Source organism: Corvus moneduloides, chromosome 13 (assembly GCF_009650955.1).
Source record: "Corvus moneduloides isolate bCorMon1 chromosome 13, bCorMon1.pri, whole genome shotgun sequence".
NCBI lineage: Eukaryota > Metazoa > Chordata > Aves > Passeriformes > Corvidae > Corvus > Corvus moneduloides.
This window is the reverse complement of record NC_045488.1, coordinates 8,930,700-8,943,938: the sequence shown is the minus strand read 5'-3', so window position 1 is coordinate 8,943,938 and position 13,239 is coordinate 8,930,700. Positions and strand designations below refer to the sequence as shown.

The 13,239-nt window shown below is 41.3% G+C and overlaps 1 long non-coding RNA gene across 10 annotated transcripts in view; it reads right to left on the bottom strand.

The window, feature by feature from the left end:
• Positions 1 to 720: 720 nt before the first annotated feature.
• LOC116450619 overlaps positions 721 to 13,239 on the bottom strand; it is a 143,657-nt gene continuing 131,138 nt past the window's right edge. For 4 of the 10 annotated variants that reach the window (XR_004242858.1, XR_004242861.1, XR_004242866.1 and 1 more), the window contains 4 exons: positions 11,183 to 12,155; positions 6,138 to 9,785; positions 4,908 to 5,123; positions 721 to 3,541 (listed from right to left, as the gene is read on the bottom strand). This is a non-coding gene — a long non-coding RNA (uncharacterized LOC116450619). Of the gene's footprint in view, positions 3,542 to 4,907; positions 5,124 to 6,137; positions 10,566 to 11,182; positions 12,156 to 13,239 lie in introns of all 10 variants that reach the window. The other 6 variants (XR_004242865.1, XR_004242862.1, XR_004242867.1 and 3 more) reach the window with 6 other exon arrangements.

Below are 13,239 nucleotides of genomic sequence, written 5' to 3'. Positions count from 1 at the left end.
GGTGGAGAACTGCTCAGAGGGCAAACCAGGCATTTGCGGTTGAGAGTTCCCTGGATCTGTTTTGGGAAGTTTCCAGCCTTTGAGAGGGTAATTTGGGAATGAACACAGGTGTGAGCCACTGATAATGTTGGTTCTCCATGAGCTGGGATGTCTTCTGAGCAACAGCAAAAACTAATTGTTTGCTTGGACAAAGTTCTGCACAAAACTTCTTTTTTTGAGAAGAGTACCAATTTGGAATGAGAAATCCATCGAATTTTTTTTTCTTTTTTTTCTCCTCAAAACATTATCTAAGGAATGGCTTGATTTGGGCTTTTTAATTTAGGGGATTTTTTTTCTGTTTCTGGGTTTGAAGTGGATGCCTGTCTCAAATGTAATTGCTTTTTTTTTAATCTTACATTTAATGGTTTAACATTGAAATGTTTCAGACTTGCCAATTAACTACTTCAACCCAAAGTATTTTGCCTGAATTCTCAACATGCCCAAAGTCTACTCTATTTACATTTTCAGACTTGACATTTCCTTTTAACAGTGAGATTGCTAACAAAGGAAATTATGTTTTCCTCCTGTCTTTGCCAATGGACATTGCAAGCAGTGATCATTGAATCTTAAAGTCACTTTTCCAACTGAAGAGCAAGTCAGTTATTTTAGCTGGTGCAATTGAAAGTCTCTCTCTTCTGTCACCCTGAAGTACTTCAAGAGATACACAAACCACTCCTGAAGAATGAGAGAGAATGATTTTATTTTTAATAATACATGAGTTTTTCGTTACATGTTAAAGGGAGAACATCAGATTGTGGTCTCTCCTAGGCTAGTCTAAGGCCTAGGGTGCACTCAAACACAGAATTAAAGCTGTTGTAAAAACTTACTTGAATTTTGTTGTATCAGAACTTACAGCTCAAATAGATGCTGATGTCACTTTTCATTTTTACTTGTGTAAATGAAGTCTTGGCTGGCTTTCTGTAGCATCATCGCTAGATGGTATCTCTCAGGATACACTGAAAATTGAGATCAGGCCATAATAAAGTGTGTTTCTAATAACAAAAATAGATGCCTTATACATTACAGAGTGAAGTGTCTACTCTGGACAGGAGAAGTATCACCAAAATTGATCCTTAGCTAATCATCCCAGAATCAAAACTGTCTGGGGTGGAAATGATGAACTGCACTGTCTCTGCTGGAAATGTTTGATACAAGCATGTTCATTAGGCATTTATTTGCTAAATTCTATTCAGCAGAAGTCATTCTGAAGAACATAAAAATTTTCTAACAATTGAATCCAAACATAACATGGTTCCCTTTTTCTCTTGAACACTCAAGATGTGCACAAATGGGACTCAGAATCTGCATGTTTCCAACTGCTGGGTGCCCTATATCCCAGTGCTCAGTATTGTCAGCTGGAAAAGACATTTCACTACAAGAAAATTATTAGATTTTTTTCCTTATTATATGAGCTTTTGCTTCTAAATTGGAAATGTTGGAAAATGACCATCATTTGGTGTTGGAACTGGGGAGTACCATCTAACATGAAAATGAAACACAGGAAGGATCAAAATGAGCCAACCTTTTCTGGTAGGCTTCACTAGTAAAAAGTGTGCAAAAAAAAAAAAATCTGATTTATTTTGAGAAGTTCTGTTCTGTCATCAATTAGCAATTTACAGCTTCAAAGATCTAACTGGGTATCTCATACAGTGTGAGGTAGGCCGGCCTAACAACGTAATATCCCTCCCCCTTCAGACTGAGAAACCTGGTAAGGGAAATTAAAATGAGTTTCTCAAGGATAAACATTGAGTTTGCAATGGAACAGAGATTAAAACTAGGGGGCCCTTTGTCTGCCTTCAACCACCTCACTGCTTTATACATGTTTGCATGCACCCAGATCTGCAGCCACACAGACAAACAGCAGAAAGGAACAACAGAGGGAGGGAGAGTGTGAATAAGCAAACCTGCATGTCAGCACATGGACAAATAACCCAGTTCTGCACCTACAGAGGAGTTCAGGTGAAGCTGAAGCACCTCCCTCAGTAATTGCAATTAAAAGTAAAAATCCTTCTCAGTTGTCCCTGCAGCTTAATTATTTTCCCCTGCAAAATTAGAATAAAAGAGAGAAGGGATCCCTCACCCAGAGTGCTTTAGGGTGTTGGGGGCTTTCTCTCGGGGGTGGGAGCTGTGATATGCAGCTCAGGTGAGTGGTGCCTGCCAGCAGAAGAGCAGCTGAGGCTGCTGCTCTCACCTTGGAGATGCCTCCTTGGAACTACGGATGAGGCCTCAGATCTGTAGAGAGGAGCAGGACTCATGCATCTGTTTAAGATTTCCCAGGGGTCATCTCCAAGGGTTTCTTAGCTGTACCCTGATGTCAGATGGTTCTGCATCAAGGCAGTGAGGTGTCTAAAGATTGTAGTGGATGTAGCCATCTAATTTTGGGAGATAAGGAGAAAGTGATAAATGCTACACATGTGAGCATGAGATGTGGCGTAACCCATCTGGCCACCTACAAACACATGTGTTGTACCCATGACAAGTTAATTGAGCATTAATCAGGATATAATCTCATACTGCTAATGCAAGTCATGATGTAATTTTACCTTTACTACTTATACAACTATGGCCATTATTATCCTGTTATAAATCGTATCACTTCAGACTGATGAATGACACCAGTTAATGTCTCTCTACCTAATTTGTTATTTCACATGGTGATGTAGCATTACTTTGATTTGGTTTTTACCCAGGGAAGCTGCCTTAGAGTTGTCTATACTGGACTTTTCCAGAACACTTGCAACAGAAGAAAAAAAAGAAGTTGGTATTTGTTTTTATTAAAAAATAAAAAGGAGGAGATTTTACCAGAGACAGTTGTTTGTTTTTCTTAGGATACTTACTCCTTTCCAGTGAGCCCAGCTCTGAGCAGAACCAGAGATACTTCAAGCAGCAATAACCAAAAATGCTGACTTGGAATTTAACACACATTTGGCCGTCCCCATGTTTGATGCAAGAATAAATAATTGCACATCCACACCACTCCCACAAGATGCACATAGGCCCACTTGTTCAGTGGCAAACAATTTAGCAGTGGCTGAAGAAGAAAAATGTCTGTGCTGGAATTACACAGACATTTTTTTTGGCTTTTGAAACTCACCTTTTTGCCTGCACACCTGTGTGTCCAACCCTTACACCTTGAAGCTTTTAGAAGTTCTGGGTGGCGGTTGTAGAACACTTTTTTTTGGTGATAAATAGGAAAATGCAGAGAGGGGACAGAGATCTAGAATGAGTTATTTTTCTAATGTTTTCCATTAAGCAGCAGCTGCTGTTTCCAAGCTGTCAGCTCTGTTGCCACGGTGATTTTGTGCGCATGGCACAGAGCGGGGCTGGTGGGTTCAGCGCATCCACCCTCCTGCGTGGCAATGTCACTGCATCAGTGAACTCCTGGATGAGCAAACCCCTTCCTCTGACTCTGGTGGGAATCAGGCTGCAGGAGCAGAACTCCTTGCTAAGGTCATTCAGCACTGCTCTTCTACACTGGCAGAGTCTTGTCTTCTCCCTTCCCCTGAAGAGGAACATATGAAACATTTCATTTTGACATTTTAAATTTCACATACAGTTCTTGGTCTTCTCCTCAAAGGACACAACAGATAACCTAAATAAGATCTTAAATATTTCAGGCAGTGGCAGCAAACACAGCCAACAAACCAAAACCAGTAATTGTCTGCACAACGCTGACCAGTGGCTTCAGTAGAACAACTTCTCCCCTAAATATTGTGCAAAGGTTAAAGAACTTTTTGAACTACACAGAGGACAACAGAGTCGTTTTGCGCAGAAAAGTGTCTACACAGAAACTAGGGGCTAATTTTGTTCCAATATTAAACTCAGTTTGCCTTTCAAAGTGCAACATTTTTCCAGTCTACAAGGTAGGACTCCAAGACAGGGAGAGCACCTTTTTCCATGGTTAGGGCATTATGAGAAATTTATGGTTTCTGAGGGTATAATGAATGCAGTAAGGAAGGTAAAACGTTCACAATTCTTTAATATACTGGTAAGAAAACCTTATCAGTTTACTGGAGAATCACAAATGGCAACAGGTCAGATCAAATTTCTCATGTGGCATAAAAATCATAAATGCAATTCCCAGGGCTACCTCAACTTTAATAAAATGAAGTCATCCATGTGTTGCTTTGTATTAATATTGCAACTAGGTTTAAGCATATATGAGCCATGGTTTTTCCTCAAGTGTTAAATCAAATTGAATCACAGGTTTTTATGAGTGATAAAATGATAATAGACCAGATCTGGTCAGCTAGGATAATAACTCGATTCAGTACTTTGGATGTAAGTGTTTAAGGTTTCCACAATAAAACTGTAATGTTATACCCTAAAGTGTGTTAATAACATTAAGTGATGTAACAGTGAAAGCGAACTGACAGAATGTAATACCCATAGGGCCGTCATAATAGAAATAATTTATAATGTAACAGCAATAAAATCTTTAATGTTATCTCAATCCAGTCCTGTCCCCAAGTCTGGGGTTTCAGATTACGTGTGATTTTTTTCTATGCATTTAAGTGTTAACTTAAAATAATTAAGAAAATGGTTTTCAAAGTGGAAGAGCTTTTCAAAGTTGCTGACCTGATAATAATACTATTAACTCTTTCCTTCCTACCAAATTCCCATGTGGCCAATAGCTGATATAAAAGGAGGTATATCTTTTTTGCTTCCATTTTTTTTTTTTCCTTTCAAAAGCAATTTGCAGCAATCAAGGAATAGGTAGGACTACCACACTGCATGAAAAAGGTATCCAATCCTCACCATTCTCACATCTAAACACAAACCCAAACCACACTGTAAAAGAGTTTGAACAAAGACCCAGTAAATGTCACCACACCATAAACACAAGGTTTGTGTTTGTGGCTACTTACAAGAGAAAGGGGAAGCCAATGGGATGTCTTCCCTCCTCACTGTGGCAAACCAAAACTTGTCCTGGAAGGGCCTTCTTGGATATTAGCAAATGCCCTTACCAGCAAAATGTTGGGATAAATTCCCTGGAGGGCCCATGGGATCTTTCACACTCAAATCTTCAAGAACAGAACTGATCAAACATCTCCAAGATGTGGACATAATGTGTTTTATCCAATCTATTAACAGAGAGGTAGATCAGAGAATCTCATGCATATGACAAAGTAATTTCCTCCATCTCATGCAGCATAAATATGTTTCCTGGAATCTCAATATGGACTGATGTTTAACATCTCTTAAGACCGTGATCTTTAGGAGATAAAGAGCTTTTTGCTTATTATTCTCTTCAAAACATATGAAAAGAACTAACCAGACAGACATGTGCACAGATCTTGCAAAATGTGCATGGAAACATAACATTTAGAAGTAAGCCAAAACCAATCTTTAATACTTAAACCAAGATTTATTTGTTTCAAGGTAAGGCATAGTTTTAGTCCTTCTTCCTGATCAAATTGCTTGCTGAGAATATTGACTGTTTCAGGCAGGAATACTAAGGGCTTTCTGTAATGTATGCCATGCCTTAGAGGAGCCAAACCAGAATAAATTCAGTATCTGAATTCTCTTGCAAACCCATCCAACTCAGGACTAATAACCTGCGCCTTTAGAAAATACTTCAGTATCAGACATACAAGATAGTTATTGTGCAATTAAGAAAAATCCTCTGACTCTCAGGTTCTCTCTGGACTCACCAGGGAATGCAGAAAAAAATAACTGGAACTGAACAGAGAAGCAGCTTATCATCTTGAAATATGCCAGGTTAATAGTCCCTTTAAAAGCAAATGTATCAGGAAAACATTAGATCCTTAGCCCTCTGTGACATAATTACACAGGCTTCTGATTAAACAGAGGCTCTCATTAAGTAAAACATTTTATTTTAGTTTCTTGTTGGTTGTTGGTATTATTGGGCTTCCTGCCCAATTCCAGCCAGGCTACCATATGAACAGTGAAAACAGCCAACATTGTTAGTACAATAACAACAACAACACTTGGCACTCACAGAATTCCCTTGATCTCAACATCTTACAGCAATTTACAGATATTACTTGGGTGCACCACGTGATGAAGTGGTGGAGCAGGTAAGATTGACCATGCTTATTTTACAGATGGATAAAGCAGGGCAGAGAGGGATTCACCTGGCTTTCCCTGGCTGCTAGAAAGTCAGTGGTAAGATCCAGAAGTCCTGAGGAGAAAACAACTTCGAATTACTGTTTCAACAACGAATGAACTTTTTTCCTCCCTCCTTAATTGCTGTTGTTCTTTACAGGTTCCTTGTAGCAGAAGAGGACTTGTGCTGTGAAAAATCAAGAGGGGATGCAAATCATACTGAAAGGCAATTAAGCATTGTTTATTATTTGTAGTTTAAGAAAGCCTGGTACAATTTCTCTCCAAAATAGATTTGGGGTGGTATATATAAAGCAGTAAGGACCTATTTTTGGCCGGCTAAGATGTAAAGTTTGCACTGTGAGTTAAAGAAGTAAGTAACAGAAGGATGTTTTAGTCTTTAGATCACCAAATCTGGCCCTTCAAACACATATAAAGAGGCTTCTTTGCAGAGCTTCCAGTGATGGGAATGTAAGAAGGACACTTTTTCATGGGATAAGGGATACATTTATAAATGCACAACCTCTGAGTTGCCAACAGCACTGAGCTTTTGTCCTCCCATCATCCTGATCCATCTTTGGCAAAGATACTCCTCCCCCAGTGGCTGTGAAGGGGGTTCTGGTAGACTAGAATGGATTTGTGCAGCCAAACTTACAAAAAAAGGCTCCAGTCTTCAGCCTGAGAAAGGGTGAATCAACTTTTGTCCTGCATCTGAGAACACCTCAGATGCTGAAAGCTGAGCACAGCTTACATTTGTTCATCATGGTGTGGGTGCAGGAGGAAAGTTTTGCAGAATACAGAGTTTCCCTTCACACATAGAGGGTTTAATCCCTAAGATTAATAAATATTTCTCAGTGGTGTGCTTGCTAGTAAGGAGAGTCATAGGTGATTTGCCACATTTCTGCCATAGCCAAGTAATTCTTTTTTTCTTTAGCCTAAAAGAGAGAACTTTGGTATCTTGGAGTATGAAGTGTTAACCTCCTCTTAGGCAGTGAGGTTTAGAAACAAAATCTCATGTAGTGCATATAAATATCATCTGTATCCAGATTCCACCAGTGTGGATTGTAATTGGCACTGCTGTGAATTATGTGTTACTGATACACACCAACACCCCCTGATTTGTAAGCTCAGGTGCCCCTTCCTGGCTGCAAAAATAAAACCCTAACACCTACGTGTAAACCTAATGGAGTCAGTATCAGAACAAGCTTTTAGGTCTGGGTGCATGTACTACAAGAGTAACAGAGGTGGAAACCTGCTTGTCACTTATTCAGCTGGATATGAACAACTGGCTTCAAAAGAAACTCAGGAGTGAAAGATTAAAGGGAAGATGACCATGAACTCTCCTTTCCCCAAAGAAGTTCAAAGCTTCCTGATTTAGGTTCTTATCGCACTATAAAGAGGGGAAGCAAGGAAGATAAAAATTTAAAAATAAATGATCTTTAAGAAATTATCCTCATCTGAGTGTCCTCCAATATGTCTGGTCCTCTAAGTGTTAAGTGAATTGTAACTAGATCCTAGGGAGACAGTTGCAACCTGGTTATCAGTGGCAGTAAATGGAAGATAATAGCCCCACTAGAGAGTTATGAAATGGCTTGTCTTTGAGCTGCCAAAGTGTTTAGGCTCTCTTTTATTATATTCACAGCGGTAATCCGATATGTCCTGACTTCTGTCATCTGTATGTAATGCTTATCAACTCTCTGCCAGTGATTCACCCCCTTGTCAGGGACAATTATTCCTCAAAGTGCTGAGGTTACGACTTAAGCAATATTATGACTGGAAAGAAAATATGAAAGGTGCAGCACATCACAGCGAGCAATCTTGAAGCTGACGTCAGAGTGGAGGAGAACATTGTTGATAAAAAAATAAGGCAAAACAGGAGTGTAGTACTGCTGTTCCCATAGCACTCCTGAGCTCTGCTAAGGTCATGCACACCTATGACGATGGTGATGGAGGATTTTCCCATTATTTTATTGGAGCTAGGTTTCCATACTTCCCTGGTCAGGTGTCTCTCTCAATTTCCCTTCTACGTCCCCATTTGAAGCCACTTAAAACTAAACAGGCAGAGTGTGTTCTGTCCCTCTAAATCTGCAGACAGGAGTTCAGCCCAGGAAATTAATTTTCCTCCAGAGGATCATAAAATGAAAAGCATAATCTAAGGGACAGAGGGCCCAATTTGCAGTTTTCAAGTTGCCTGAAATTACAGTAATGCCTGTGGTGAAATTCTCATCCAAGCACGTTCAGACCAACCTGTTCCATCACTCTTTTAGATGGCTCAGGCAAAACTGAAGTATATTTTGATCCTGAGCTTGTGACTAGGGGAGAGCACTGGGGATGCTAGTCAGTGTCATGGCACCATGAGGACAGCGCTGGAGAGCAGAAGGAAACCTGGGATCAGGGCACGGCCTCAGAGCACCAGAAGCTCAAGGCCATTGGGAGAGTGAGTGGCTGTGGCATTTCTTTGTCTCCTCTCATAGCAAGGGTTGACTGTGGCTTGGGAGCTTTGTCAAGGGCAGTGAGGAAAAGCAGCTGGTCAGTGAACATAATGGTGGAGACAGGGAGGCCAAAGAGGGGTGGCAGATGGTCCCAGGGGCCGTCCAGCTGACCAACAGCAGCACCTATGCCCTGCATGCACATGTGGCACCAGTCCAGGACGGGTTCTTAGGTGTCAGCCAGCACATAATTCACTGGATGGAGGGTTTCAGCCTACAGAGTAACAGAAGTGGAGGAAAACAATACCTCTCTGTGGTGTTTTGATAGTTCTTGGGCTCTACAAGTACAGTGCAAACTCTGTACTCCAGTCCATTTTGCAAACAAGGGGTTGAGAGAGGCCACTTCCCTGCTTAGAGGGTCATGTGGGTCCAATTGCAAGGTCAGGGAGGGTCCAATGTGAAGGCAAAACAAGTGGGGTTGGAGCATGGGAGGAGGGAGGAGGCACCCAGGGTTGAAAATGATGTCCCAAATCAGCTGGCTCAAATCAGAAAGTGGAGTCTCTTCTCTGGGCACAGAGCTGCGTGTAAGACAGGTCTCCTGTAAGGTTTGGTGTCACCACTGGTGCTGGGACATTTGGTGCTTCCTGCCAATGCACCAACAGGAGCCCACAGGAGTCCCAAGGGTCATGAGCAGCAGGGTCAGCTGTGCTTCCGTTGGGAGGAGAACAGCCTCCAAAAGCACTGAGGAGAGGGAATGAATCACTGTGCCTTGTCTAATATATTGCAGTAATGTAATATAACAGCAATAACCCCCAGAGTACCATCTGGTGAACTTGTGACTAAACACAGCTTGTTTTGCTCAAGGCACACAAGCAGTGGACAAGTATATATTTTATTCCTCCGCTTCACCCTGCCCAAGCACAAGTGGTAGCAAAACTGTTTCTGGGAATTTTAGACCATCTACAAATCAGAGCTGCAAGCAGTTATTTCTCCCCTCTGAAACACACAGGCAGCTCGCTCTGCAGGAGGGTGCTCAGCAGCATAAACTCCTGAGTCTCAGTTATGGCCACCAAAGTAGACAGAGACCTGATCTCAGCTGTTCACTCCGTGTTTCTGATGCTGCAAAATTCCCTCTTAAAGTCCTGTGCGTAGGTGGATGTTCCAGGTGATATTTCCCAGGGACGCAGGAGGCCTGACTCACCCATGAAGAATATTGGTGACTAGTTGCTCTGACCTTGGTCAGAGTTAATCCTGCAGGAATGAAAAGGTTCAGATTTCAGTACTCACTGGAAGAAAAGGGAAGAGAGGAGGAGCAGCCCCCTACTAACATAAAGACATGACCAGTGGCTCTGCCATCAGTTACAGCATTGCTTGCATTTGGCATTATATTATGAAAATACCTATTCAGAGTGGAAGATGAGATCAAAGACAACATTTCCGTAGCGATGACTTTAGCTCCACTTCACTCTTCTCCCTCTCCTCCTCCCGTCCTTCGCATTTCAAGGCTCCTGCTCTATTCATCTGCTCTGTGCCACCCCAGGTTTGTAACATCACATCAGCAGCAGCACTAATAACCCGTGATTCTTTCCCCCTATTGTGTTTGTCAGAGTCAGTAATCTGGGCACTACAGTGGCGCAGCACTGAAAAGCTACAGTGTGTTCCTATAGCAACCGACTAATCCGCAGGTGGAAGGTGATTGGGCACCTTTTGCACCGGAACAATAATTTGAAAGATCTTTTTCAGTGTGCTGTTCTGCAGCATGAGTTCATTGTATTGCAACCCACCACGAATCATTATAAGCTGTCAGGAAAATGCAGCCGCGGCCGCACAAATCACAGCGAGGAGAGACGACGTTTTCCAGCAACAAGCCCTTGAAATATTTCACGGCAGGTTAAGAGGCCAAATTGTGTATGGTGAGATATATTGTATAGGATAAAACAAAGAGCTTGTATAATAGCCAATGCTGACAGTCTCCAAGTCAGGGAATCCCAGTGAAGTGTAAGGCTGTGCATGAATATGAGTTTTCTTGAGCTGTGGAAGGAAAACAGCCATAATAAAAGAAAGTGCTGGGCAGAGCCCCCACGTTCGACTCTTCCAAAACCAATTACTCCCACCTGGCTATTCCCATTTCTACTAAAACATCTCCTGTTACAGAAGAGAATTTAATATTCTCTAATTGAAACCTCTAATTTAAGGCATTTGCTTGCTATCCTCAAAGTCTGAAATCCTGGCCTGGACTTTCACAGGGTGATTAGATATTGCAGAATCTCAAATTTTTGGCTATCCAAAGTCAAACTAAGAAACTTTCAAGAAATAAACAACGCTTTTCTTCTAAAAGTCAGGCCTCTTTATCTTTCTCACAGTTAAGTGGTCTGAACTTGAGGTAGGGAGTGATCTTCCCTGCCCATGGCAGGGGGCTTGGAACAAAATGATCTTTAAGCTCACTTCCAACCCAAACCATTCTAGGTTTCCCTGATCTTTCCAAGTAAACCAGCCCAAACCATGGAGTAAGTCTAGCATGAGAGAACAAGCATCTTCATACCAACCTCAAGCAACATTCCCTGTTATTTGCAGTCTATGTCTAATTTCTACTCTTTTTTTTTTTTTTTTTTTTAACTGGAGCAGATATAGTAGATATAGATAGAAACCTCTTTAAAGCTCGGTTGTAGAAGCAGATGCATTTCCCATACGGCCACTGCAGTGGAAGGTGAGAGCAGATCATGGAAATGATGTAACAGGCCCTGTCACAGGAAGGCAAAAAAGAAAATCTGTTAAAAACTTCAGTAAGAAGAGAGAAATAGCACAAGTGCTTCTTTACCTCAATTTGATCACATTGCAGAAAGAATATCTTTATTAAGTGCCTGGACTTAATAAAAATGTCAAAAACTCTCATTGCATAAATCAGCTTTTTCAAGATTTGTTGGGGTGATGGAGGGAGAAAACTTAAAAACAGAAGGCAAACAGAAGTTTAGTTATTAGGTTATGACTTCCAAGGCTGCAGCTTCAAAAGCTACCCTATATTTACTGGCCAAAGACTCCAACCTGGGACGCTTCCATCTAAAGCAAATCTCCTAAGTATGAGACAATGAAGTCAGTGTCTCATTTACAGCTGAAGAGTTTACAAAGCACATGTCCACTGAAAGATGAATCAACAAACAAACAGTACAGAACAGATACTGCCTTTATGACCCAACTGTTTTGCTCAGCCTGAAGTAGGATGAATAAAACGGATGAGGCAGGTTCACGTACTCAATCCAAACTGACAGAAGAAAAGCTTGGATGGGGTCTAGGATATCCCCCCTGAGACATTGGATTATTGAATATTCTACAGCAAATATCAGCATCTTCGTCCTTCTTCCCCCTCCTGCCTTTCCACCTACCTTATAAATCAGGACCTTTTCTCAAGGAAAGTTAAATGGTCAAATATCTCGGAAATTTTCTGAATAAACAATTTCCAGAAAAACATTAAAAACTTTTGACCATCTTTAATTGTGAAATGTATTGATTGTTCTTCTCAAGTAATGACATATTTTTGTTCCCTTCAGACGACTTGGATAGATAGCATTGTTTTTCTTTCCAAAGCACATCAAAGATCCCAAAGTTTGGCAGGCTTTCTGTTTTCTTTAAAAAAAGAAGGGGGGAAAAAGAAAGAAAAACATCAGCAAAACAAAGCTAAGAATAACTGCTCTTTTCTGAAGAGTTGTGGGCTTCTTCACTTCCAGATTCATGTCATGGTGCTCACTTCAGGGAGCTGCTGAGACACAGAGCCTGGAGGTGGGGAGGAGGAGAGGAATAGAAAGATCAGAGAATTGGCACGGGACACAGAGCCTTTTTCCTCTTGATGTTCAGGCTGAATCTAGACAAAGTCAGTCAGAACCCAGTGTCATCATGATTTTTAAACACTTTCATGGGCCATGCAAGGTCACACTGTAGCCTCTAACACAGGGGACAAGTTTCCACATATCTGCAGCTGGTACTTCATCGACAGCTCTGGTGATAGCTGGTCTCCAGTTTGTAGTATCTCAATTTTGCAAGTGAATAAATTCTAGAAATTGGCTGGATTTGGGTTAATCATGGCCTTTTCCATTCAGGACAAGGAATGCACATAAAGTACTGAGAGAGCTGAGTACCTCCCCCTTCTGCTCAAATGTTCAGAGGAAGCAGGTTGGTATTGCTGCAGAAAGGTTTTCAATTTTGAGAATGTTTTTGCCCCTGGACCCATTTTTCTTGATTTCCTTTCTCAGTCAGTGATTATGATTTACTTATCACAGACCTGCACTCCTGTGGCAGGATCTGATGTCTGTGCTATTGGTAAAATACCATGCACTATTGCCAGATGTTAAATATGAAGAAATAACGTCAAAACAATGCAAAAGAAATACCACCAGCTCTTAGTCTGTGAAGCAACTTTTATCTTGATTTACTGTGCAACTGAGCTTATTTACTGGTGTTCGAATCAGATTATTTTAAGGCTTAAAATTCTCCTGGTGGTTGTGGAACAAGTGGCAGAGTTTCCAAAGCTTCCCAAGCAGAGCTGCTTTGCTCTGAACTAAGAATAAGATATGAGGAAAGAGTAGGAAAAGAAGTGAAGATAATCTGAGGGAAATGCCAGCACGGCCTGCCTTATCACCCAAAATGTGATGTCACACTGAGCTGAAACGTGCAAACCTTCCCCACCATGGCCTGCTCCGGGGTAAAAACTACT